This window comes from Dermacentor andersoni, chromosome 5 (genome assembly GCF_023375885.2).
Source record: "Dermacentor andersoni chromosome 5, qqDerAnde1_hic_scaffold, whole genome shotgun sequence".
Lineage (NCBI taxonomy): Eukaryota > Metazoa > Arthropoda > Arachnida > Ixodida > Ixodidae > Dermacentor > Dermacentor andersoni.
In genome coordinates this window covers 12,175,457-12,186,326 of record NC_092818.1, presented here as the reverse complement: position 1 = coordinate 12,186,326, position 10,870 = coordinate 12,175,457, and the positions used below count along the sequence as shown (strand labels likewise).

Here is a 10,870-nt window from a genome sequence, read left to right as displayed (position 1 = left end):
GGTCCTTCAATAAGCACTTTTGCTACGGGCAGACACACGCTATGAGCTTCCACGGCTTGCTTGATCCATGCGCACTCACCCGTGAACATATCGGGTTCTACGTAAGAGGGGTGAACTACATCCATTGTAGCTGCGGAATCGCGAAGCACTCGGCACTCTTTCCCGTTCACGAGGAGGTCTCGCATGTAAGGCTCGAGAAGCTTCATGTTCTCGTCAGTGCTGCATAATGACAAAAACACGACTTTTGTTTTTGTTTCTGGACACTGCGCTGAAAAGTGACCCGGCTTCTGACACGTATAACATACGCGCACTTGCCTCGTCTCGAACCGCTTTCTGCGTTCGGCTTCGGCTGCCGCCGTCTCCTTACGTTCGGTCGGACTGCTTTCACTCGCATCCGCACTACGTGTGTCCCCCTTTGCTCTCATGGGCGTGAACTTCGACCTCTCAAACTTGGAGCCAAATTCACCCTTTTGACCGTCCTTAGCTCCACGAGCCCGACGCGTCACAAACTCTTCGGCTAGCTCAGCGGCTCTAGCCACCGTACTAACGTCTGGCCTATCCAAGACCCAGTACCGCACGTTCTCAGGTAACCGACTATAAAACTGTTCCAGCCCGAAACACTGCAGAACTTTCTCGTGATCACCCAACGCTTTCTCTTCTTTGAGCCACTCCTGCATGTTTGACATAAGCCTGTAGGCAAACTCTGTATATGACTCACTTTTACCTTTCTCATTTTCCCGAAACTTCCGACGGAACGCCTCCGCTGACAGCCTGTACTTTTTTAGCAGACTCGATTTCACTTTGTCGAAATCCTCTGCCTCCTCTCTATTCAAGCGAGCGACTACGTCGGCCGCCTCGCCGGGTAACAAAGTGAGCAAGCGCTGTGGCCACGTTTCCCGAGAGAACCCCTGCTTCTCGCACGTTCGCTCAAAGTTAACCAGGAACAAACCAATGTCCTCTCTAAGCTTAAACGGCCGCATCAGGTCAGTCATTTTGAACGGTACTCGTTCTCCTGCACCGTGTGCCTGACTTCCATTACGAGCGCGTTCCATCTCTATCTCGAGACGCTTCATTTCCAAAGCGTGTTGACGGTCGCGCTCTTTTTCTTGTTGCTCTCGCTCTTTCTGTTCTTTAAGTTCGCGCTCTTCTCTTTCTTTCTGTTCTTTTCGTTCACGCTCATCTTTCTCCTTCTGTTCTTTAAGTTCACGCTCCTGTCTCTCTTTCTGTTCTTTAAGTTCGCGCTCCTCTCTTTTTGCCCGCTCCTCAATGGTCTCAAGGCATTCCGACAGCTCGTCATCCTCAGCTTCTAACTCAAGAATAGCCCTCAGCAGTTCTGGTTTTCTGAGTTTGTCTGAGACATCCAGACCCAACTCTCTTGCAAGCTCCAGCAATATCGGTTTGCGCAACGACTTCAAATCCATGGCTGCTCTGAATGCTGCTTTCTCTACTGCCTACTATTGTCTTGCCGCAACCTAACCCGGCAGCAACTACAACCACAATTACCAGCTCTGTTTCTGACACTAACAAGAGCCTGGCAAAACTCAGAAGAAGAAAGTCCCGCACTCACCAAACCTCGCAGCCAAGAATTCAGCGCAGTCGTTCCGCTGCAGGCAACCAGTCATCACACAGGGCTCGTTGCACTGCTCCCGGATGGTCGTTGTGCTGCTCAGCATACAGTCAACCGCATATCTTCGCTGCTGGCCTCCGTTGTCGCGATCTCACCGCTGGCAGACAGTTGTTGGTAATCTCAGTGCTGACGCCCGTTATTGCAAATGGGTCTCAAGCCCCAAGGGTAGCGTTGGCCTGGCGGCCTGGGGCACAACTGGAAGCATCCGAAGGTCCCGGCAAAGCATGAGTCGACTGGTAACAGAACAACTTGTTTATTCTAGCATCGCAAAAGAGCGGCCGGTCAGGTCGACCGAAGAGGAGAGACGGGAGAGCATGTAACTCAACGGAAGAAATCGGAGCCTCTCTCTTGGCGTCCGGGGGCAGCTGCTCTTATACTCTCGGCGTCGCGGGCAAGAAGGAAGGTCACGGGTTGAGACCACGTGACGGCGGGGCACGGACAGGCTGAGAGACACGTTGAGACGAGTGTAGTGACGCATCCGCCAAGCCGGCGCCGGTCAGGCCTCCTCGCTTCACACTTGGGGAGCTCCTCTCCCCGGCTGCCGCGCTTTGACAAGCGTGGGCACACACACACACACGCACACACGAAGACACGTGGCACTGAGACACGCCTGGACGCGCTTGGCGGGGAGGCTTTGCGGCAGCTCCGAACGGGCCAAAATGTCCGCCGTTTTGAACGAAGCCCCGGCGTCCGTTGCATCCGCGCCGGCTATACCGCGCGTCGTAGGCGAAACGTAACACTCTGCAAAGTGAGATGCCCAGTCGCGCGAAATCTTGCAAAAGTGATCGTATTCCCGAATACAGCTGTATATTTTCAAGCTGGGAACACATAAATGGACCAACTACGCCGAGAGCGCGCCGGCCAGACCTGCCGCTGACATGCTGGTAGCATGTTTACGTTTATCCCGCGACCAGCTGTCCAAGTGTTCAATTTTGCAAACTTTGGGCAGCTTCGTGTTGTACGTCTTAGGATCCCACCTCAAGTTGACTTCCCATCAGGACCGGCACTAGCTGGCTGCCGTCTGGCTGCCGGAACTCCGAAAATCGAAGCCCAATGTGCTTCCGCACATTGTGCTTCCGCCTGACGCGAAACGTCAATGCGAAGATGGAACACGCTGTCACGTCACCAGTGTGAAATCCTTTGCATGACGCGCCGTGCACGCCGACGGACGCGCCACTGGTGGCGGCCTTGCGCAGAACACGCGGGAGAGGAGCCTGGCGCGCCCCGTAGTTTGTTGTGTCGTTGATCGTGCTTCTCTGTCTTATTCACGTTTTCAGAGCAAGACAGGCAACACTATTCGCACGTGTGGGGTGGCCATAGCTTCAGGGAATGTCGAAGAAGAATTGCTGCAGGGTGGGGGGCTCATATACCGGTGAACACGTGCCGGCGATACGGTTCTAATCATTCCCGGCAAAGCCTCATCAGCGGGAGCAACGGTAGCAAAAATGGATCGCCACTTCAAAGGAAAATTTCTTGTTCTCATCCTTTCCTTTGTCTCGTCGGTGTTTTTTTTCCACTCGATCATAGTTAGACGCGTGAGCAACGAAGTTCGTCTGCAGTGCAGCATGAAGTTTAAGGGATTTCGCTAAAGTTCGGAATGCTGTTTGACGCTTATATTGTTTTCCGCTTCTTTACCGCGTTGCGCTAGCTAGGCAGCACGATGCACGAGCGCATTGCGTTGTATGTTAAAGCTATTGAAGTTTGCAAGAACTGAAATTGTTGGTTTCATGTGGCGTGGTAAATCCTCGCACCAGCTGTCGCGCACTTCATGTTTTTACATCTATTTTATGCGTGGCTTCGCACATGTTTAACTGTTGCTAGTTGCTGCATGCATAACTCTTGTCGATTCTTTTGAGCTGCGAACTTTTCACCCTGCCTTGTTTGTAAAGGCTATAAATCACGCCGTGTCTTATCGGAATGATACCAAGGAAGTGCTTCTTTAACAGCTTTATTCTTTTCGCCCGAGGCCATCTTAGATATTGTTTGCGTTTTTGGAAATTTGTTTAGGATAGTTCAGGACGAGAATTGCTAATAGCTGCTGCATATGGTATTTTTGTTCCATTTCTCGCTGAAAAGTTCGCGTCCCGTATGGGAAGTCATCACACCTCGATGCTGCCTGAGCAAACTTAACACGCCGAGTAATTTGTTTGTTTCACAACGTAGTCCCTTCTTGCATGTGAGTTTTGTACTCAACTTAATTCTTTCTTATACTTACGCTGCAGACGACTAAACCGGGGCTTGCCGCCAGCGCTCATTTACTTTGACTGGGGTTGCTCTGCCATTAAATATATCACGTGGCACCTCTCTCTAGTAATATAAAAAGTACTGAAAATTTAGTCAGTCTTTAGCTTTGTACGTTTCCAAGCAGCTCCCTTGGGAAACTTAAAATTGTACAAACTGCAGCGGGAACGGTAGTTCATCGGCGTATGCAGCAGAATTGCATCGGCGGTACAGCACTAACACGCGCTTTTATTAACCCGTGTGTTTGGTGACTTCGTTGGCTAGTGTATGCGTTTCCATCAATAAATTCCCACGAAACACAGAACCTCTTAAAAACTTCTTGAAACGGCTACAAACGGCTATAGACGTCTTGGTCTATGATAAGACTGAAAATAGAATTTCTTCTAAACATAACCTCAGCACTTGGAATATGCTAGTATATATTCTATCTGCAGCAAAACTCACTACTGGTGTCACTAGAGTCTGTTTTGGTAAACACATTCAGAATGTCTAACTCAAGAACTTTTCTAGATCTTTTTGTCTAAAAGTGCATAAAATGCCAAACGACGTGTTAAAAGTGCGGTTACCGTCGGCCGTCGGCGCTGGCGGCGAATAAAAGACGCCACAGACAAATCGAACTCGTTGGAAGCAACATAAGTTAATTGGCTTTGATATTAAATAATTTCACACCAGAACTTCAACAATCAAGGGCGTGTTATTGTTTTCCATACGGGGCGCGCACACGACGCCTGGAAGCCATTCTATGCTCGCGCAGCAGGTATACTGACAGCAGCAGGAGCGAAACGCCGGCGTTGCACAGCGGTGTCACAGAGCCACCGCGCTGCGATCACTTCGGCGACACAATCCAAATTTGTCGGACATCTCATTCTGTGCTGGAAACACTGGGAGGCAGGAAGTTTTTAAAAAACGGCCACTGCCGCCCGCAATGTCTCGGTCGTGGGCTGGTCGTGGGTTCGTTATGCCAGTTGTGCGTCATTCTAAGCCGTTCTGTACATTTATACTGGATATTAATTGGAGTCATTTAGCTGTGCTGATGCTGTTTGCCGTGTGTTTTGCATCAGTGCTTCGTGACATCGGCTGTATTGCGTGTTTTCGCCGACGGCTTACTACCACAATGGCGGGATCTGCGTTCGCCGCCTTCGTGTCTCGGTGCGTCTTTGTACGTCGCACGTTCGGATAACACTTTTTCCGGTCAGTGAAATACATTGCACTTCGTTTTTCGTCAACAATGTGAGTATTTTAGGTGTTACCTGCGACAATTCTTGATAGATGGGCTCTACTGCCCTGCGAGTTTTCGTCATCTTTACTTTTATACGAGGGTTCTCTTCCGCAACACCAGTCAGAACTTTGCCCTGCTTGTTAGTCTTTCTGGTTAACGTAGCACGAACCAACCGAAGGACTGCAATCGAAGACGACGCGCTGGCTTTAATGCTGAACCAGACTGAACTCGCCCTAGTTTGTGTCCTTTTGTTCTTGCGTGTGGCTATGCAGTTTGTAGCGTTCCCACTTTATAGGAAAACAAAGATATAACTGCAATATTTTCTTCATCTATACAATTCCAAATTAAATCGTCTGCTGATGTACAAATTTCACTTGTTTTGTTCTAAATAAGCAGCAAAACCTTTAACCTAGTAGGTGCTTCATCTGGGAGTGAAATCACGACAGCTTGGCATTTATTAATGAATGACTGACTGGGTCACCTTATTTGTAATTGCAAATCTGCCTTTCAACTGACTTGATGCTATCTTATTTTGTTCCTTTTACTCTATAGACGGCTGGACATCCTTCTTGTACCTTGGCGCTAGCTGGGTGACGGGACCTCATCATGATCAGTGTAAGCCAATGTACTGTACCCTCTCTGGTCCTCCCAGTGCTTTTTATATGGGTTAAGGCCAGGGAGCGCTTCGTGGTAAAATAACTAGTTGGTGTCTCAAAACGGGCATTTTTTGCACTGGTCCTTTATAAGCTGCCACTATTATAACCAATTTCTCAGTGCCAGTGTACATACACAGTTCTACTATTAATTAGTTTCCCCTGAGCCTTACAATATTTAACTGTAGGTAGTCAGTGCTATGTACGAACTCGCAAATTAACTCTGTTGTGTCATACAAAATATTACATACCATGAGTAAAAATTTGCTACAACCGTGTACATCACACCTTGCTTTCCTAATGCACAAATGAATTCAAGCCAGTATTTGATTAGTTTGGTATTCTAAATGTTTTCTGTGTGATTTAGTTTATTTACAGGAATTTACTGTACAGCATTAGCAAGCAGTCTACTTTAAGATTTATGTGTGCTGTAAAAGGTGTGCTTTGCCGCTAGAACTGATAAAACATGGGCCGAGGCTTCCATACAAGGACAAACTTCAATTTCGCTCTACCACCGTCAGCACTTGGCTGGCGCTTGCAAAATGAATCACATCAGGTAGCTTGTGCCAGACTGTTTTTTAACCTTATTGTGAGGAGATCACAAAGTGATGCGTGGAGGCGCCTGCGTCTGAGATATGGATTGTGCTGCAACAGATGTGCTTGTAGAACAGGCATGATGCTGAGGGTTGCAGCAGTTTGCAGAGGTGCTTTTCAAATTTTCTCATAACTGCAATTTCACCTGTGCTGTTTTTTGCCACCTGTTTCAATAATATAATTTGAGGTGTTGTCATAATTTAGCAATTTATTTGCCCTGGCCCATTAGCCTGCCACATTTGCCTTTTTACTAGGTGGGCAATTATTCAGCATGGACCATTACTTGAATACACCTTTTTGTGTGCAGTGGCTTCTCAATTGCGGGTCAACGTAGACGCTCAGAATTACTTCAGGCTATAGATTGTGGGAGATACGGGTGGTTCTCCTCCGTACTCTTGGGACAAAGGAACGACAACACACAGTAGTGCTAACAGTCACAAGGGCATTTATTGCACCTTTCATGGATCAATGCCTGCTAGCCGAGTCCATATCCCCAAAACATGCCGATAGGCGCGCGACAAATCTAGAAGTCCGACTCACCGCGTCCTCGCGAGCGAATATGTTCGCTCCATGCTGGATCCCAACGCCTGGTCGTTCGCGTGTATAGTCACGCGAACCGTGGCGCGTTCCAAGGCGGCCACGCGAGGCGGTCTCGCAGATGCATCGGTCGCCGCGCGCTCGCGGGAGACGTCCTCCGCCGCGCGCCGACCCGCCGGGAAAAAGAGCAAGCGCCTGTCCCTCGGCGCCCGAGTAACCCCGCCGCGACGGTGGCGCCATCTCTCACACCGCGCTTGTACCACTCCGAGCGCCGCGGGCGCCAGGCCACGCGAGCCGTGCGGGAAAAACAGCATATCAGGGGATGCGCTATGCGGGAAAACATCAGGGGAGGCGCGAGGGTCGCGCATCCCCACATCCCCCCAACCTTAAATCACTTCTTATTCCGGCGAAACATGTGACATGGTCTAACATCAACACGTGCTTCGCGAACAAGGTGGTACATGCAACAGTGGCCGCGCCGGGGAAATGTCCACACGCTGTCCATAACATACAAGCCGACTGTCCTTGGGGTACACCGCTGGCGTCCGCCGGTCACAGCAGTAGCTTTGCGACTCGACGGCACGATCCCAGGCCAGGACTCCGGAGACGACGACGCAGTAGTCGGTACGAGCAAGCGTCGCTCGCGCCGACGCGCCCTGCTGGCAAGAGCCGCCGTAGCTGTCGGTGACCGCTGGCTCCTTTGTCCGCCGCCGAGGGTTGTGAGCTGGATGCAGGAGGCCGCCGAAGTCGCTGCGCCGAACTGGCCACAGCATCACCATCGCCCGGGGTGACTCGATCGTAGTCCGGGGCAGCCGCGCAGACGATGTGCAGGTGACAGCCAGCCAGGGGTGACTCCAATCACGCTGCGTACACTCAAAACACTCGGCAAACACTAAAGTAGTGCAAGGGAGAGGAATTCTGCATGCGCATCGCCCACGTGGTACGATGTTCAACTCGGCTAGCAAAAGATCGGGCAGCTACTCAGATGCTAAGTTCACGTGAACGAAGCTCGCTTTCTTGAGTCGAACGAGTAATTTCAATTCGTGCGAGGCTAACTAGAATGAGGGAAGCAACTTGCAACACCTCAACGCCACGGTCCACCAGGTTGTGTCCCTCCACGTGCGACAGGCAGCTTCGTAAAGCCTTAGGCCTAAAGCGTCGCTACCCTGACAACAACCGGCATCCAAAAACAACACTCAAAATGAGCGCAAAACAGGCAGCCGCGAGGAGACGTTAGCTCTGTGAGGTGGTCCTACTCCGCTCGGTGCACACAGCATCCGAGTTGACGGCGCCCACCGTCCCAGACGGTGTCGGAGCGCCCGGTGCCAGGCCGCAATACCAGTCAGCCCGTCGTGGCACCCGTGGCCCGCGGCCACCCGGCTCCCTGAGCCGCGACTTCATCCGAGTCAAAGAGATAGAAGAAGCTATTTACATAAGAAATTCGGACCACCCACGAGGCTTCCGTACTCACTCGCTTCAGGCTTGCCACTGCTCCGCGGGCGCTCAGCCTCGCTCTCCCAGGATGCAGACCACGTGGCTCTCGTACTGACGAATGTCATTAAAAAAAAACACTTGCGAAAAGGCTTAGCAGGTTGATAAGTTCAAACACACTACAGCCACCGTCGCCTCGCTCAAGAAAGCACGCCGCCGACGCTAGCGATGAAAATCCACGCTAGGCCTACGCTTCGGTTCAAAGGTCTCGAACGAAGCAAAACTGTTAAATCTATCGTCCGATGCCCCAAGAGCCCCACGTTGGGCAGCCAGATGTGGGAGATACGGGTGGTTCTCCTCCGTACTCTTGGGACAAAGGAACGACAACACACAGTAGTGCAAACAGTCACAAGGGCATTTATTGCACCTTTCATGGATCAATGCCTGCTAGCCGAGTCCATATCCGCAAAACATGCCGATAGGCGCGCGACAAATCTAGAAGTCCGACTCACCGCGCCCTCGCGAGCGAATATGTTCGCTCCATGCTGGATCCCAACGCCTGGTCGTTCGCGTGTATAGTCACGCGAACCGTGGCGCGTTCCAAGGCGGCCACGCGAGGCGGTCTCGCAGATGCATCGGTCGCCGCGCGCTCGCGGGAGACGTCCTCCGCCGCGCGCCGACCCGCCGGGAAAAAGAGCAAGCGCCTGTCCCTCGGCGCCCGAGTAACCCCGCCGCGACGGTGGCGCCATCTCTCACACCGCGCTTGTACCACTCCGAGCGCCGCGGGCGCCAGGCCACGCGAGCCGTGCGGGAAAAACAGCATATCAGGGGATGCGCTATGCGGGAAAACATCAGGGGAGGCGCGAGGGTCGCGCATCCCCACAAGATGCACTGATGAATTTGCTACCTATACGAATCACTTTGCACTTTCTTGTGCAAACATCATGTTAACACTTCCAAGACAGTGGACAATGTTATCGTTTGATCACATCATGAGATACTTTCAATTTTGTATGACGCATCATTTGTGTGAGGTATTGCCCTAAGCCAATTAGGGTCACATTAAAATATATCAACAAAAGTGTTCGACCCAGCTAGGAGTGTTGCTTTGGAACACTACTTTATCACCAGTCCTCCTTTGCATGCTACCTGCTTACTCTGTACTGCGTCATGTTTAAGTTTGAAAGAAAGGCAACAGCTAGGCAGTCCAAAATGCCAATTGCTTTTAGTTCAACAATATAAAACGCTGTTTCACTTTTTAATTAAGCTAGTACATCATTTACCTGCAGAGTGGGTTACTGCTTTAAGCTGATGATATTTTGCAGGAAGCTTCTCAGACTTGTTTGACAGGTTGATAAGTGGCTTTTTAGCCACAAAACGCCATATATAAATTTAAAGGCTGTCTTTGACTCTGCTATGCAATTTAATGACTATATGCCAGGAAATATACGTCATTTTAAACATCATCGCGTACATACCTTAAGATACCCGTAATTTAAGAGAAAGGAGTGCTTAAATTTATTTTTAATGTGAGGCAAACTTCTTACTTAGCACATATTGCTAATTGAAGTTCCAATTTCAATATTCCCATTTCCTCTCTCGCCTTTTTTTCCTCTCTTCTGTGCAGGTATTGCTTGCCTATGTCTACAAGAAGCGTCACGCGTGGCCTGTGACAGCAAGCTTTTGTGGGCAGCAAGTGCTCTCCTACGAAGGCTGGCCTGCTCGGGCAGCGGCGGCAATCATCTTCAAGATTTATCCATGATCACCTTTGCTGCTATTTGTCACTCTTGTTAATTACACTTTCTGCATCTTTTCTCATTTATTAGGTAATAAAGTATGAGTATGTGACGTGGTGTGAAGTTGATGTCTAGCTGCATTTTCGCTGGCAGTCATCTTTTATGCATGAAAAGCTGATCGTACAGTTTATGAAAAAAATAACAGCATATTATGATTTATCTTTCAGTTCTGGTAACGTGCAACGTACAAGGAATTCACTAATGGACGATATGCCGAAGAACTGGCCATTATTTCTGCGTGATGCTGTGCAAGCATGTGGTGTTACCTTACATGAGGCACCCACAAAGTAAGTTACAATTTACTTTTAAATGAAGCATGGACATCAGAAAAAATTATTTATATTGCTAGTTAGAGTGGTTCGCAGAGTGTTTGTTTTTTCAGATGTGTACCATCCTTTATTTCTTAACTCATTGCAGCACAGCTTTCTGTTTCGTATACTGGTGTAAGGCTATTGTGCCCCCTGTAGCTGAAAACAGGATGTAATTTTTGCCTGAACTGCAGCATCACTCACAAAATTTTTCTTTGCTAGAAATTATTTCAATTTGGTGGAGACCCAGCAGGGCGAAGTTTTGTCAATAATGATGTGTTTCATGCAGAGATGTTCTTTTTTGGGTCATCGGGCAAACATTGGAATGATGTCAGCATACAATACAGATCTTCTTTTATTTGCAAAATAATTCTGACAGGCGGCATGCAATTGATTGGTCTAATTAAAAACCACTAATTGACCAATGAGGCTGTACTACACTATTCCCATGGTTCACATCTGGA

The 10,870-nt window shown here is 49.5% G+C and overlaps 1 long non-coding RNA gene across 1 annotated transcript; it reads left to right on the top strand.

Annotated features, from left to right (window-relative positions):
* The first annotated feature begins 4,468 nt into the window (after window positions 1–4,468).
* Window positions 4,469–10,150, top strand: LOC129384591 (uncharacterized). Its single transcript, XR_008612294.1, has 3 exons — window positions 4,469–5,059; window positions 5,640–5,702; window positions 9,930–10,150. It is a non-coding gene; the product is annotated as an uncharacterized lncRNA (long non-coding RNA).
* Window positions 10,151–10,870: the final 720 nt, after the last annotated feature.